Consider the following 17,964-nt stretch of genomic DNA (forward strand, 5'->3'; position numbering starts at 1 on the left):
ACATGATCACATGGTAGTCTGAAACTGGGCATAAGACAAAATTAATTGGGATTTAAGTTTCATTGCAAAATAAAGCCAAACTATAGAGAAATCACTACTAGAGAATAAATCTGCCTGTAGAAGACAAAACATGAGACACTGCAGGAAAATCCAGTAAGAAAACAATAATTCATTTCATGAAACGGGAAGTGAGGATCTGCCAGTTGCGTGTTTAGTGTCTTATAATACATGTTAACACCTCAACTCCACCTAAAATCTGCACATGATTGTCAATATAAAGAGGCAGAGCAACAATAAGCTAAGCAGCAACCACAGGAGCAGGATACGTGCTTACAAAGCAAAGAAACCTGGTCTTACTATGTCCTGGGCAGGCAGTAGAGACTTGCAGTGGCATAAAGTGTTCTTTGATTGTTTTTAATTTTCTAAACCTTTGTATTTTCTGCTGTCTTTTGGTAAAACCCCCAAATACTATGAAAAGAGGGAGTGAAAAATAAATAAAGATCAAAATGAAACCCAAAATAGACTATGGCCACATCATTTCTGTTCTGAGAAGGAAAATACAAAATAATAATAAAAAAATAATCAAAAAGCATTGCACCTTATGGAAATATCAACTCCAGCTTTGGGATGAAAGAGGTCTACAGGTAGGCATCCAAATAAAACAAATCTTTTAAAGTTCACTAAGTGTGATGAATGAGTTTATATTATTAGATTGTATGAGTGCCTATTTTTAGGTTATATCAGCATAACTAATTTTGCCACTGTGTTTGAAGTATGATCTTTTGAACCTAGCCCCAAAAGAAGTGTGCTTTGCTAGCAGACCTATAATGCACTAAGTACAGGGCACCTTCTGTAGACACATTACATGGGCCCTAAAATAAATGTAGTAAGGTGACCTCACATGGTTTTAGGTCAAGCAATCAGGAAACACATAGATAAATTAAAAGCAAGACAGTTTCTGCAAAAAGTTCTTGAGGAAGGAATGTGTTTTTAAGTTCCCCACCTCTGGGCTCTGACTTGACATTTTACAGCTCTTTACACTCCAAAGGCTGTAGGAAAACTCACGACAACTCATTGTTTCCTTGGAAAGGAGAGCAATAGTGTACCTGCATAGAATAGCTATGCCTAAAAATAGCTTTCATTGAAAGATATGTATTAAAACATATAAAATATATCTCACATATATACTAAAAAGACTGAAAAACTTCAGTTTCCCTGTGGGGGAAAAAAAAAAGGAAAATTATTCTGAAATTCTCTCAAAGTTTACTGAGTGAACAAAACTTCATATAAACTGGATCAGGAAACACATACAACACTGGCCAAAGTTCATATTTTCCCAGGGTTTGTTTCCCTCCTGGCACACCCCCATGCCTTTGCTTTGTGTATGGCACTTTATAAGTTGCTGTCCTTTTTCCAAAACTGATAGCTCATTCTTGAAAATAGAATCAATGTGTTAACCAAGCTATCATAAATAAGGTTTTCCTCTAGCTCCCTAATGGGAACAATTTCTCTTGCTTGTTTTATGGCAACATGCAGTATAATTAATACAGTACTGTTTAACAAATTAATCACAAAACATTTCATAACACAAGTATTTACAAGTGAAATATTTAGGTTACAAAATAGTTTACGGATGATAATCACCTTGCCATCTTTGCCCTATTCTTTTCCAGGAACTCTGCCCAAGGAGGCAATGTAGATAACACGTGTTAAGGCAAAAAAAAAAAAAAAAAAAAAAATCTTGTCATTGCATGCAAAGACCCTCTTATGTGGTTTGATACAAGCAAACAACATTGGCTTCAGTTATGGAAACAACTGGCTAGAGTCAATTCAAAAGGCCCACATACTCTAACAGAAATTAGGAGAGCCATTTTTACAGACAGCAAGCCACAAATCTCGTTAAAGTGCTTTCAGATATACACAATTGTGGTCAGCTCTCAGGGTGAAGCTACCTAGGTGCTGTGTTCACACAGTTATACTGTGCTCATTAGAGTTAAAAAAGAAAAACAAGCAGTTGTTGCACAGGTCAGTTCTGAGCTCCTAAAACTGCATTTTCCAAGGGCATCCCTGACTACACTAGCTGAGCTATCACAGTCCCAGGGCTAGGCAGTCTGTATTGAAGTTCCCACTTTGAAACCTCATTCAAACTTCATTCACTTGTCCCATGCAGTTGGCATTTCTTCATTGCCCTGCTGCTGATATTTAATATACTTCCCTGGCTCTGTCCATGTGGCATCTGACAGCAACAGTTACTGGTAGACGGCAACAATCTCTCACCCATTTTAGAGAGAAGCATAGATCTTTGGATCCATCTCTCTCTCTCACAAGACATCCTTTTGTGAACTTTCCTTCCTCCTCTTATTACTCCCAGCTCTAACTAACCTTGGAGGCTTTGTGGACACTTCTCCATGACTTCTAGTTCCCACCACGTTGAAGAGTGGGCTTTTTCTAACTAAAGCACTCCCAGCTGTTGCTTAGCTGCCATTCAAAGATGGCAATCTTAACCAGTGATACTCACATGTTCTTCTAAAGGCTCCATTGCAGTGTTCCTGCCTGCAGGCATCCTTAGGGAACTACTCAGAGGGCTTGTCCTCACCAACACACTGAGGACCCGTCTGGTTCAGGGCTTCAGGTCAGCTCTCCCTAGACCAGATCCAGCTGTGAAATGCAGGGAAGGGCTGGATAAATATCAGTCCTCAAAGGTAAATCCTAGTCCACCTCATCGTATATTCTGCAGCAAACACGTTGGTTGTCTTCAAGACACTCTGACTGGAAAAGGATGGGAAGCTGTAATTGTTATGCTGCTTTTATGTGCAGGGGTGCTCATATGTTAGAGCACATGTAGTTTGAGGGGTATGTGTGTATATTAATCCATAGCTGGAGGTAGTATATTCTCTTTACTGTTTTCTGAGGCTTTCTATAGAGAAAAGCATTTAGAGCTTTTAAAGTCACTGACTGAATTATGGTAACTGCTCTTTGGATTTGCTGTCCTTTATACATTTGCCATTTGAGTAGTGGTTCAGCAAAATAAACACAAAAAAAATCCATTCTGCATTGTCTCACATAGTAGTAATACCACACAACTTCCCTCATCCTATTCTTTCTGAAATAAACATACTTATACCATTACAAAAGGAACAAAGTATTCAGTGCAAACAAACAAAATCAATCAGCTGAAGCAGATAATTCTTGGTTTGCGCTCAGAGAAGGGCACAGAGCATTAAGTCATTCTACAAAGGAAAGATGAAGATGGTAACAAATCATCACCAATCGGAGGAGACAAGATCATAATAAATGAAAAATACTGATGCTGCTGTAGCACTACTATAATTTAATAAATGAAACAAAACAGTTTAATTTTCCTATAGCAACAATATAGAATATTTGACACAAGGAGATGCCCATCTTTGTTAGATATGACCAAACTCCTGTGAAACAGAAAGACTGTAGGATATTGCTCAAGGGGAGCACCTGGAAGCCCAGCTGCTGTCCTGAGAGGGAATGGGAGGAGAGGAATGTGTTATGGGACTTCAGCTGGAGGAGCTCCCCCTCAAAACAGAGGACAGAAGGCCTGAACAGGGAATGGCATGCAGTGAAAGTAAACAGGGAAAAAAGTGGTGTTAAGAAACAATTAGCTTCTCCACCAATATTAAAAGTTGAGATTTTCTAACATGAGTTGATTTCCTTTGAAATGTTTATTTGTACACTTATTAGATTTATATATGGTTATGGAAGACACTGCTTTGATCCTGTGTTTTTCCTGCTTTTAAGCCTTAAACGTCTGTCTTGGTTCATAGTAGTATGCTTGGGAAGAGATAATAGGAAATCTGAAACAAATAACTATCTCCCGTGTAGCCCCAGTTACAACGCTATCTGAACAGTTTGCTATCTTAAATACATTTGTCAAAGAGCTTATCAATGACAGATCAAGGACTTCATCATGAATTTTCAAGGCCCATGCTAGAGCACTGTAGGCTATGTGGCTGATAGTCCACACCAGCAAGGAACAGAGCAGATAAGACTGTGCAAAAGTCTGTGATACATACCAAGGTAAAATAAACACACTTTCCAGATTGTAGATGTGTACTGGATCATGTGAAAATTCTCCTCTGACCTTGGAGAGGTGGGGCTATCTATAGTATTCAGTCAAGTTTCAGAACGGGGCCCTAAAGAAAATAAATGATGAACAAGCACTGGTTGCAAACTTAAAACCAGACCATCTGAGAAGCATCTGGTTTTAGGCTGCAAAGTCACATCCATCAACCAGCAGAGGTTTTATTTAAGCCTCACTTTAAAGGAAAATTCCAAAAAGTTAGCAGCTAGCAAAAAACCACAACCTCTTAGAAAGATTATCTGCACAAGAAAGAAGGTTAAATAATATCCACAAATTTACTATGTAGACACTACAGATCACTGAATAGAAATTTTGATGATAATAAATGATTGGCCATTGCTAGAAAAACAATCTGGTAACCAGCCATGTTCTGTTTATATAGTACATATGCCAAGGTGTGATCTGAGCCCTGAAGCCATCCATATCCTCTCTCTAGACACAGATTGTCTAGGGATTATATTTCTGACTAAAATGGGGATTTGTGGATGAACACGTACAGAAGCATTGGCAACAGTTAATTCAAATAGGGAAATAGAAAGTGGTATCTGAGTTTAAATTCAAAAATACCAAATTTGTATATCTGTCATACACACATAAAATAGAACTAAACAAACTCTTCCAGTTTGGATTTGAGTCTTTTGAATTGCTGTAGAACTTGCTTGTCAAATTTGCATCTGTATAAATAGATCATATTTGCATGAATATGAAGGTCTTGCTCCATCTCTGCCTGACTGCAGGCTCATGCATTTATTCAATACCTGTTGCCAGTGCTCGTGTGAGGGAGCAGCAGGAGCTGTTCCATGAAGGGGATGAGCTGGGAACTGAGGGTGGCCCCAAGGCAGACTGTGTCCTCTCCAGTGGGGCACAGCACCTGAGCAGGGACAGGGTGGTGATAGGCACAGCCTCCCTCAGTGGTCCCAGGAAGGGTGATAGATAAGCCATGTCCCAGCCAGGAAGCCCAGGCAAGAATAAGAGGAGTAAGGCCTGAAACAGGACTGGAGACTGGGCTACCTACACTCCAGGTCCAGGATCAGTCCCAGAAGAGCAGCCAGTGAGTCAGACCAGCAGAGACAGGGCCAAGCACAAGTACCTCTGAAACACAGCTTGGGCAAGGTTGAGGTGCCCTGCCTGAACTAAAACAGAGACCCCCAGACCTATGTGCAGAAACCGGTGGGAATGCCCTGGGTGATGCCAGTCAGGACCTACTGGTGTGCTCAGAGCCATGACAGTCTGTGAGTTTTCCTATTCATCCGGCATATTCCCATGTTACTAATTGTACAGTAACAGCCAAAGAAATTTCTCTTGCACATGTGAAAATTTTTGATTGGGGTGAGTGGACCTGCCTGATCAGTCTCACCTGGACCCCCACCCAAGCACCATCTGCCCATTGCTCCAGAGCTCCATTTAGGCTAAAACCTGGGCACCTGATGGGTTTTCACCCATTCAGGGTCTTGCTTGGGCACTGTGCCCTGGTCAGGATAGTCACTGTCCCTGCCTTGTTGCCAACTACAGGAGCAGCCCGCTCTTGCTGCTCATGTACACAAAATCATAGTGGTCTGCAGCATGATGTGTCTGACTGGGAGTGCTCTGGATGTCTCATTGCTGAGAAATGTAAGAGTAGACCTGATCTAGACACCAAGATCTCAGCCACCAGGGGTGCTGGAGGTTAGAGAGGGTCATTACAGAATCCATACGTATAATTTACATCTACAATAATTAGCCCAGGAAAAGCAGAGGTTATACTATTCGTCAGTTCTAGAAAAAGCTCAAAATGAAAAAATCTTGACTGGCTACAGATTTTGGCTGTTCCCCAAAGTTTAAATTTTCTGTGCCCTCAGTTTTGTGAATGAACTAATTATGGAGTTCACTGAGTTTTTCGGACAATGACTTATATAATGCTAAAATCTTTCATCAGTTCATATGTTTCTATAAAACAGAATCATTAAAGACAGAAAGAGATCAATTAGATTAGTTAAACATTTATATTCTGAGACATTGACTATGTATAATATGTACAATTTATATGTGCAAAGTGCTGTTTTCATATGTAGTTCATATATGCTACCCATAAAACACATGCAGTATCTCTAGTTATGATCTCACTCTCTAACGTATTCAGATATTTTCATTAGTAATCTTCAGCTAACCATAACATTTCTACTTTTCAAGAATGATGAATTTTAACAAATTATTTCCTTCGCTTCCTGTAAAGGTATCTGTGTTCTTAAACTCATCATGGATATTTAGCTTCATAAAACTCTGAGAAAGGCTTGTTTTGTCTGGGATTCATGTGGAGAATGCCTTGGCACATTCATATTCACATACAGCATTGTTTTTTAACATGTATTTTTACCATAGAAACACTTAACTTTACATGGGAATGAATTTGTTGTTCAGTGTTTATTTTGCTGTAAGGTACCCAAAATAATTATTAAAGGAAGAAAGATTGTTAGTGTTAGTGTTGCAATTCATCACCAGCTTAGTTTCATAATCTCTATGGAAAATATTAAATGGGTACCATTATAAAACAGACCTTAGGAAGGCAAAAAGTGCCAAAATGAGTATCAGGTACTTACCTTAATTCTATTTCTTTTGCACAGACGTTAGCTGAATTAAGTAGTTGCATACTGCTTAAGTAATACACAGCTGTTTTCTGCATACCTATGGAACTACATTACTTCAGAGTACACCATTAGTAAACTATTGATTACATGGGTACAACCATGATTCTTTTTTAGCATTACATTTTCACTGACGCCATATTTTCATCATCCTTGGCAAAAAGAATACAGAGGGAGTTCAACATGCCTTCATTAAAGTTATTACAGTCTTACATTTTCCCTGCATGCCCACTATGAATTTCACTTGTGCATGCCTATCAATTCTGAATCTTTAGCAACTGTGCTAAAGAGGTAATTAAGGGTTGGCTTTATACATTAAGGGAGATTAATGTGGTATATAGCACACATCCTTTTCTGTTGGAAGCAGAATGAAGCTTTCTATGACATGGCAGAATATGTCATTGTCAGTAGAAAGAAAACATTTGCATATGAGAGAATGGTTAGGAAGCGGTTCCCTAACTTCTGCACACTCATGCATTTTGAGATTTGCATGGTAGTTTCATTCCTATTGTAGTGTCTTTTAAAATAATTAGTTGTTTCTTAAATATGGGAAGACACTTAATATACTACACCTGAAGTATAATGCTTTATAACATCCAGTATGGAAATATGAAATGAGGGCAGAATAGTACAGGACTCCCATATCACCCAATTTTTCTTTTGGCAAAAGATACTTCTGCCAAATGTGCTCCTCCCACTGTAGGTTAAACTGATAAAACTCTGAATTTAAGGATCAAAAAGTACTTAACAAAATGCAACTATTCTTTATTTAATTTCTGGCATAATTGATCTTGAAGGAATCTTTCTGAAAAACTGGAGGTCTAAAAGCCAGACTCTGTCAGAACTAACTTCTGTTCCCTGGGCTGCCACAGACTCCTATGTAACACCCTATAAGTTAATTAAGTTAAATTCTCAGAGGTGACAGTTTAATTGACTGCCATACTGTGTCCCATTTCAAACCCCAAAGATGGATTTATCTAACCAAATGAGGTAGTTGTCTAGATCTCCTTTTCAGAGCAGTTCTATCCCCTCTCCCCTCCAGGTGCAGATCTACAATAATTCCCATGAATTTCAGCCTAAAACTGCTTTTTTCTTTCCACTGCCTATAAAGAAAGTCTAGGATGATTTCCACAGATGTAGGGGTATGTAGTATAGGTATAGTGTAGTATATTAAAAAGTAGTATGGTACAGTAGGAGAAGATTTGTGGAGTGAAACACACGATGCAGAGGAACTGATATGTGCTCTGTGTGTGTTTGGGGGATTTTACTTTGGCTTGGTCCTAGTCTGATAGCCAGGAATGTACATTAGCAGGTCTACCATTAGCAGGTGTAGCGCATTAGGTGCATTCCTGGAATAATCTTTTGCTTTAGCTTAAGGCCATTTGTGTGCTCTGAGGTTGCTCTGTGATATTAACTGATGCTCAGTAAATTCTGGATAACTGGGAGATTTGCTTCAAATAAGCACTAATGATCTGAACTAAAATACTAGTGTGGGTGTTCCCATAGATGTCTATTGTGGATGAGATTTATCTCACTGTTACTTCCATAGCATCAGATATTGTTTTCCTAGCTGGCCACAAGGTAGTCAAAACTGCTCTAATGAAGAGTTACCTGCAGATACAGGTAGATTAGATATCAGCCTTTACAAGACCCAGTTTTCTGACCAATTACCTTTAATTTAGTACTGCAGTCTCTGTATGCATATATGATAGGAGGTAAACTCTTTAAAAAAAATAAAATCAGCCTCTTATCTCTTTCATATTAATGGTTTCTTCAACTTAGGAGAATAAGATGACCAAGAGGAGGTAAGCCTCTCATCTTTGTGAAAGCAGTTCTAAAAAACTGCTCTTCCAATATCACCCAACTACTTCCTTATTAATTTTCCTAGCTTTATTTTCTTGTTTCTTGCATTTTAGAAATGAACATTTTACCATCACTCCCATGGTACATTATTATAATGCCCCAATTGTATTACACTATCCTATCCTATCGTAATATTATTTAATGTAATTTCATCAATTTCATCAAAGTGCCTGATGTACCAAAAACATACCAAAACAATCATAGGAAGAAATCTACATATATTTCAATAAACAAAGCAATTTGTCCACACTGTAAGGGGACAAGTAAGGGGACAAATTTCACAGCATCAGTTGCCTGTGCTGTCAAGTGGTAAAAGTCCTAATTAACTTGGTGTCTTTGAAGCCTTGTTCTTTCTCATTTACTTTGCTATAATATAGAAACTCCATTATTGTCTGTACAGGGAAATGCTGCAGTGAAATTAGCTTTGATAGCATTCCCAGTCATCATCTGACAGTAGTTTTACTGGAGTGAGTACTTGATGGGGAACTCCTTGTTTGACAGGCACCAGCTTACAAGACAGGGAATAACACTGCCAGGAAGAGGGGAAGGAATTCATATTGTCCTGAACTAAGGAAAATTAAACTACATTTTTTTTGTCATCTCTTCACTCTCACATTTCATTCTGCTCACATCTCAGATGCCCCTTGAAGCCTCGTTCTCAGAATTTGCATTTCTGGAAAAAGAGGCCTTGAGTATTGACATCCCAAACTTAACTCATATATTTTAGCCATTTTAAAATCAGTAATGTCTTCTGCAGAGAGCCTTTCTAGCAAACATGGGAAATAATACTAGGGTTCTCTTCCGGAAAGAGTGATAGGATTTTAACTAACTAACTAATGATGATGGATGTGTAGGGTTTTCTTAAAATAAAACAGCCAGATGTCCAAGCTGTGGATCGAAGCATTTAGGGGAAGTATAGACACTGCTAAAGTCAGATTTGACATTGACCTCCATGCAGACAAGATATTGCCCCCTTTGGAAATTCTGGCAACAGTTATATGTTAGCTTATGTTGACTATTTTGCACACAAATTAAAATTAATATGACTGCAACAAAGAATAAGGTCCTTCACTTTTTTTTCCACTTAGCTAACGTTTTATCTAACAAGTAGATTTTAGTTCACAAAATTATTTTTCTTCCATGAAATAATATGAAGATATCTTTAGTGCAGCCTCCAGGTTAAGCATGGCTAAGTCCTAAAAATTTGGAGATATACAAATATCTTCTCACTTGGTATTCCCTAGGTTAAGAAATGAAAAAGCAGAAAAAACAGTTGTAAAAATCTACAGGACAAGAAAATTCTATGATATTAGCTCTCTGATTTTGTTATTTCTCCAAGTTAATTGTTGAAGAAATCAAGAAACTTCTCACAGAGACATCTAAGCTCAAGGAAGTGTTTGTAATATTTATTTTTAATGCTTATCATGCATACATTTGTACTGGGATCCCATCAGATAGTTAATATGATACTTATCCTCTCAAAGAATATGAAAGTGTGAGAGAAAACTAATACCATGATTAAAAAAAGGGAATAATAATTTCATAGGTGTCTTAATACAAGTACTGTGTACAGATTAGTATTTACTTTGAGATATGCCTGCACACAGGCCAACCTAGTACTTATCATCATCTTTACAGAGGAAACCTAGAGGTGGAATTGTCCTTGGATACGCAAATGCTGAAGTAGGAATTATTTGGATACCTAGTCTGCAACTCTTCCTAAATGAAGAGGTAGGATGATTTCTCAGCTGTGAAGATGTAGCCTCTCAGTTTCAGCTTGGGTGATTGATTGCTTCCTCTGACAGCTCTTTAACTACAGCTTTGGAGAGGCTTAAAGATTGGAAGCTGGTTTGCATCTAACTCATATTTGTAGGAAAGGATAGGAGGAATATCCTGTTAAGAAATAGAGCTTTCCTGACATGTCATAAAACACAGCAATTGGAACCAGATATCTTGTTGGAGTTCCTTTGCAGTGATAGGAGATAGCGAAGCATGGTCTGTCCATGGGAGACTACAGGTTAGATGGTATTAGTCATCTCAGTCTAAGTGGCTGGATAAAAATACTTCAAAACCTAGCTTGTGGATGTACTTCAAAACCTAGCTAGCTTCTGTAATGCTCAGAACAAGCAAAGTCAAAGCATAAACTATAACACAGAAATGTTGTTAAATGACAATTCTTAGCAAGTGGGAAATAAACTATTTTAATGGAATTATGACATGATTGAGAAGCTGGAAAGCAAGTTAACAATTCTCATTGTTTTGATAATTTTGTTTGTGCAATATTTTTAACAAAACTAAATATACGATAAGCCATTTCTGTTACTCCTAAATGTGCTGTTGCAGGTCAGTAAAATCTGTAAGTACTCACCTTTTCAGGTTTTATATAAGGTTTTACTTCTATCTTTTAAAGATTTCTTTTAAAATCCTATTTCTTTCCCTTGCAGAGACAATATTAACCGTGTGAGCAAACAAACTGGTTGAATTAGCAACTGGAAGGATTGAAACACTGCTAGCACCTAGGGAGATGTGTTTCTAACAATTATCTTAATGAGGTGATTTCTCTTTGAAGTCAGCCTGACCCATGGGTAATTGTTTTACACCAGCTCCAACACCGGGAGCAGCTTGCCAATATTCATGTCCGTTAAGACTCAGTGTAACAGCCGTGTTCTGTGTTTTCAATTAAATGTATGTTCTATAGGTATACATACAACTGTAATGCTTCTCAGCCTGAAGAAGACTCTTTCAATTGTTTTGACAATATAGGCATTTCCCTCTTTATCTGGACATGAGTCAGGAGCTCAGATGTGTCCTCAATAAAACTTTGTATCACAGAGCTAGTAAAGAATGAGTAGAAAAGTGGCACACCAGAGGAAATGGGAGTCTTCACTATGATTTATCAGTTCCCTTATAAGTGTAAAGCCTTCCTCTCTCTAAACTATCCCATTGCCTGAAAAATAATAGTAACTACTTCGAAAATAATTTCTATCTATTCTACCATGGCCATAGCTATTCTCTATCATCTCATTTCTTTGTCTTGTATATATAAATATCACATCTTTGGTTAGATGAAAAAATATGATGTGACTTATAAAAACTGCAACACCAAGCCATTTACTACTCTGATGTTCAATGAGTTCTACCTCAGAGAAATATTTTTTGTACGAGAAATGCATTTTTTCATTTTGTAATTTTTATTTTCAGCCATGAAACATCTAAGTGAAACATTTCAAAACAAATCAGTGGAGATAAGAATACTGCAGTCTGATATTTTGATTTAAGCTTTGATTGAAGATGTAAACAAAAAATGAAATAGTGAAAATTCTGGAAAGATAAAAATGTTAATGTTGGATCAAATGCCTTCAAGCAATAACAGCAATAGTCCTGTAATTTCACCCTTCTCCTCCCTCTTCCATTTGTACTTATTTTGCTAAGTTCAAAATGCAGCTCTGGACCCTGCAACCATTAAGGCCTAAGTTAATATGTGCATGAGTCAGTATCAACCTGAATTCAGCTAAACTGCATATTCATGTGTGTGGTGGAATGGGACCTTATAGGAAATCTTACTGAGACAGAAATATAAGCAATTTAAAAAAAAAAAAAAACCACAAAAATTGCTTAGACAAGACTTAAGCTTAGAAGTGATTAGGACACTCTTGAACAGTACTTTTCAGTACTTTTGAAAATGTGTTGCCTTGAGATGCCAATCACAGCCTCTGAGCATTTAATTTTCTCAGCAGTTTCAGTGCCCCTGCTGCTAGTGGGACTGCCTGGTGTGAGGTTATGGCTGAACTTCTCACTGCTGCTTTGACAGGCTTCAGGCAGAAGAAATGTGCCACCAGTTGTCTGCAGACCATGCCACACAGCAACAGTTGACCCAGCTGGAAAAGAAGGTGGGGAAAGGAAAAGGTGAATGGAGGAATTTTAGAACTTAGTTATTAAAGAGAAAAATTAAACTGCATTTCAAAGCATTGTTTGAGAGCTTTTTATTGAAAAATATATTTAGTAATGGAAAAAAAACAAATGGGTACACTGTCTGAAAAATCCCTTTTAAATATTACTCATTGTTATTTTGTAGAATAATTTAAAAATTAACTTTGAATTTTTTTTAACAAGAACAGAATATGACTCTTGAAGATACCTGCTTCTTCCTTGTTTTCTTTTTTGTTTTTGTTTCCCAGTTGTTACACTAATTTATGTGTAAGAAAGGAGAACACGATTTTAAAAAATCATTGTCAGACACTTGACTTATGCCTGAGTTTGGTTTAAGGTTCTATGCTTAAAGTCATTACCCGTAACTAAGATTTCCAAATGTGTCTAAAGAAGAGGGATGATAAAGTACCTTTAAAACATATCTTTATTATTCTGGTCAGTTCCTATGAATCTTAGCTATAGGACTATGTGTCATCAGGCAATACGATGCCTAGACAAAACTCAAAAATGTATGGTGGCAAATACCTATATACAGAGCCAAAGTGCCAAGTAAAAAAAATGAAATATGTTGACCCTTCTTGTAGGAGCCTACATTGCCAAGTCTGGTCAGTGCAAGACTGAAGATGTGTAATATGGCCTTTTTTTTTTTTCCTCCAGAAGCCTTCACTTTTTTTCTTTGAACACATAGAAAAGCAAATTAAACCAGATTAAATTTCCTAGTGTTTAAAAGAAGTGCTGGAACATCATCAGATAATATTGTTTCATACAAGAAATTAGAAATGTAATTTCCTTTTCTTTCATTGGAGTTTGAATTTTTGTAACACCATTTCAGCTAAATTTGCTGGAGAACCTCAAATACCAGTAACTATACTTTCTTTTTTTGTTATTCTTGTATTTTGGAATTTTCTCTTTGTGTTTTCTTAGGCTAGCACAGAACTAGCTGATATATGGTATCCCATGGAAATAGTAATTGTTATCATTCATCAGTCACCACATCTGCCTGTTGACATATCTACAATAACAAACCATACTGTGCAGAGGTCTGCCTTGCTCCTAGGTGAGCAGTGAGAGAAATTTAGAGTTCCAGGGATAATGCATTTCAGTACTTGTACTATCCTACATCCTGGTCTCTTTGCAGAGTGGATATAGAATCATAGAATCATTTAGGTTGGAAAACACCTTTAAGATCGTCATGTCCAACCGTTAACCTAGCACTGCCACGTCCACCATGAAACCATGTCCCTAAGCACCACATCTACACATCTTTTAAGTATCTCCACTTCCCTGGGCAGCCTGTTCCAATGCTTGATAATCCTTTCAGTGAAGATATTTCCTAATATCCAATCTAAACCTTTCCTGGGGCAACTTGAGGCCGTTTCCTCTCATCCTATCGCTTGCTACTTGGGAGAAGAGGCCAACACCCACCTCGTTACAACCTCCTTTCAGGTGGTTGTAGAGAGTGATAAAATCTCCCCTCAGCCTCCTTTTCTCCAGGCTAAACAACCCCCGTTCCCTCAGCCGCTCCTCATAGGACTTGCTATCTAGACCCTTCGCCAGCTTTGTTGCTTTTCTTTGGATGCGCCTCCAGCACCTCAACGTCCTTCTTGTAATGAGGGGCCCAAAACTGAACACAGTATCCGAGGTGCGGCCTCACCAGTGCTGAGTACAGGGGGACAATCACTTCCTTAGTCCTATTGGCCACACTATTCCTGATACAAGCCAGGCCTTGCTATTGGCCTTCTTGACCACCTGGGCACACTGACAGCTTATATTCAGCTGGCTGTCAACCAACACCTGTGGGTCCTTTTCAGCCGAGCAGCTCTCCAGCCATTCTTCTCCAATATTCTCAATATTTCAAGGATGTATATATTTTTATTCAGATGTTAAACATCTCAGAAACATTTTGAGCAGAATGGGTCTTCTTATGAATTCCTGTTTCGTCCGGACTTGTTGACTGTCAGTGAGTAGTAAGAATGTGATAGGATTCCAGTAAGCTCTACTACTATGTTAAGGTGATTAACAAGCACGTTCAGAAGCAGAATCTCCTGCTGTTTCAGTAGAAGATACAGGTCCTATATGTGAAGACTTTATTTCTCTGCTCCATATCTGCCATGGAAAACAAGCATAGTTTTTTCTAAAGATCTGTGTTAAATTAAAAGAATGGTAAACGATATGATGCAACATAAAAACAGCTGAGGACATATTGCTTAAAGTTTCTAAAAAATAAGTCACCTTTCAGAAAGACAGAGATGCTGAAACTTTCAGTAAGAAGGGTGAAAGTTTTGGAAAACTGGTTAGGAAGTGGAAAGAGATTGTAATGGTAAACGGTTTATAACATAGATGTTAAACTCTGGAAAGCTGTGAATAATCCTTACCTGCATAAGTCATCCCATTTGTACAACATAAAGAATGAAAGCCATCTGAGATAATAAATATAATGCTCTGTTCATACTTACTACATTATTTCAATGTGAGTTTTTAGGAGAATTTAGCAAAAAGCATAGCAGCTGAAAACAAGTCAGCCTAAAATTCGTGTCAAGAAAAGAGGGTTTTGAAGTACGAACTTTGTGATCTGTGCAGGCAAAAGTAGCTGAGAGAGAGAAATGAAGAGGTCAAAGACAGTCTGACCTTTGGGTCAGAGAAGATGAAAAAAGTAATTCAGAGATGCACTTTTTTTAAGGAAAAAAAAAAAAGAGAGAGGCATTGAATGCAGAAAGCTGAAAGCAGCATCTTAAAACAGTACATGGGAATAAACAAGTAGAATTACAGAGGAGATGGGGAAAATGTCATATTATGTACAGATGTAGAAGTTAGCAACTAAAGCAGCAAGAGTCATTTTCAATTCCATATCCACAACCACATCTTAAACATGTCACTGGTCTGCCTCTGGGTATTTACTTCTGCAGTTTCTGTTTTAGGGCTATCCTTGTGATCATTTCTTACCTCCTCTGAGTTAGCCTCTGGGCTCATTTGTGGAGGCAATGATGAACCTGATGATTTTGATCAAATTAGAATTTGTTGAATGAACTAAATTTTGTATAAGATAAACCGTGATTTCTTCAGGCAATGGGCTTGACTGATACTAGTCTTCTAGTCTAGCCTGATCTGTAACATTTGTGAGATGGTATAGCAAAAATTCAATAGTAAAGTATATTTGTAATTTGCTTTCTTAATGTTACTCTAACCATGTTAATTTGTGTTGATTTCTGTACCTCTGGCAAACTTGACAGTTCCATCAATATATACACAGAGATATGATATATGACATTCCCTCTTGTCCTGTCACTGCATGCCGTGGAAAAGTCTGGCTCCATCCTTTTTACTACCCCTCCATCACGTATTTATAGACATTGAAGATCCTCCTGAACTTTCTCTTCTCCAAGCTGAACAAGCCCCACTCTCTCAGCCTCATAATGACAGATGCTACAGTTCCTTAATCACCTACATGGCCCTTTGCGGGACTTGATTATGAGATCTCTTCTGTCCACATCACCCTGCACACTATGCTTGCCAGTCTGGCCTACTACTTTCTCACTTGATAGGGGCTCTTCATGTCCCTCCCCCAGTGTTCTTGGTTTAAAGCTGTCCTCATCAGTTTGGCCAGCCTGTTCGCAAAGAAGCTTTACCACCTCTTAATTGGATGCGTCTTTTCTCTTCCTAGCAATCCTTAATTCTCAACAGGTATCCCATGGTCATAGAAACCAAAACCCTACTGCTGACACCAGCTGCACAAACAGCTGTTGACCCGCAGGATATGTCCACTCCTTCTCAAGCCCTTCCCTTTCACAATCAGGATCAAGGAGACACCACCTGGACTGCCATGCTCTTGAATATCACTTCCAGAGCCACGTAGTCATGTTTGATATGCTCCAGGTCTTCTCTGGTGCTATAATTGGCGCACACATGAAAAAGCAGGAGGGGTCTGCTGTTGTCAGAGGGCTGGACAAACCTTGGCAGTCTTCTCACAATGTCCCAAACCCACTCCCCAGCAAGAAGCAAATGTCCCCCAACAGCAAGTCAGGTCAGCAGCTGGGGGCCTCTCTCCCCTGCAGCAAAGACATTGCTATCACTTGCCACTTCCTCCTGATGCTACCATGTGGCTCATTCTCAGCTGGCTCATATGATTCATTGGAGAGAGCTCCCAATACCTTATTCATCACTCCCAATCTGCAGGTGGTGCAGGAGCCATCCTCCCACGGTACAAGAAATCACCAGCTTCCAACCTTCATCATCATGGAAATCTCCATTTCTCAACCTGATAAGCACAGACTCTCTCCTCCTCCCTCACACAGCTGGGGGTCCAGGCCCTTGGAGAAAATCCAGTCAAACTCATTCTCTTCATCCATACCATTCTCATCTTTTGGTCACAGATTTAAAACAAACCACCCTTGTGACAATACTTTTTTTCCCTTTGGTGTTGTCATGAAAGCAAATTAAATTAAATCACACTAATTCTGAGCAGACAGGATGAAGAAGTGAAGGAAAGGGACTGAAAGGGTAAAGAAGGGATTGATTCCTTGCTCTGCTCTGACCAAAATCCCAGCAGCATGCTATCATTAAGAGAGTCAGGATCAATCAGAGATGATCAACCAAAGATAGAAAAGTCACAACTAGTTCATAGGGAAAACCCTATGCAATGAAAAGCCAGTAATAACACTTCCTTGAGTCTGTAAAGTCATGTTCTAGGCTAGGGCCTCTTCACCAACAGGGTCATGACCTCTCCAGAGGTCACCAAAAGTAATCATGGGGTTGTGAAGTACTTACAATTTATTAGAGTTACTGTAAACAAAATCTTGCCTTTCCACTCCCATTATATCCTTCACCTTCAAGGCCAAGTGTCAATCATTCATCAGTACCTCAAAACGTATGTACAGATAATTCTCGCAGGCTTGTCACTGTTACTATGCATATGTGTTTTCCTGCTGGTTTATAGGAAATGCAAAGATTTCCTGGCATCCTGCTTTCCTTTTACTTTGCAGCAGCTGCACTGGGATTCAACTAACACTGATAACAGGGCACAGATAGTTCAAGGGCACTGATGAAGCATAATCCCAAAAGGGAATAAACATGAAATAATGTGATGTGGGCAGGCTACGGTGAATAATATAAGGTAGATATACAACTTCATGAAATCCCAGAGTGAGGCAGGACGCAAAAAGAGTTGGAGCCAACAAGGGATGGCAAACTGCCTGCTCTGAGTATGCCTGAGGAAATAAAAATGTGCCTTTCCAGGATGATCAGCAAATCCTCACCTCATCTTTGCAATTGGGTTCGTGTTGCTGCTGCCAAAGACAGGAGGGAGGACTAGAAAGAGGGGAAGGAGGCATTTCCTGGCAACAATAGCTCTTACTCTGAAACTCTCTTCTGGCTGTCTTCCCTGGCCTGGGCCCGAGATTCATGGTCTCCCTCCTCACTAAGAGCAGGACCTCTTCCAGT

Source organism: Platalea leucorodia, assembly GCF_965183815.1.
Source record: "Platalea leucorodia genome assembly, chromosome: 3".
Classification (NCBI taxonomy): domain Eukaryota; kingdom Metazoa; phylum Chordata; class Aves; order Pelecaniformes; family Threskiornithidae; genus Platalea; species Platalea leucorodia.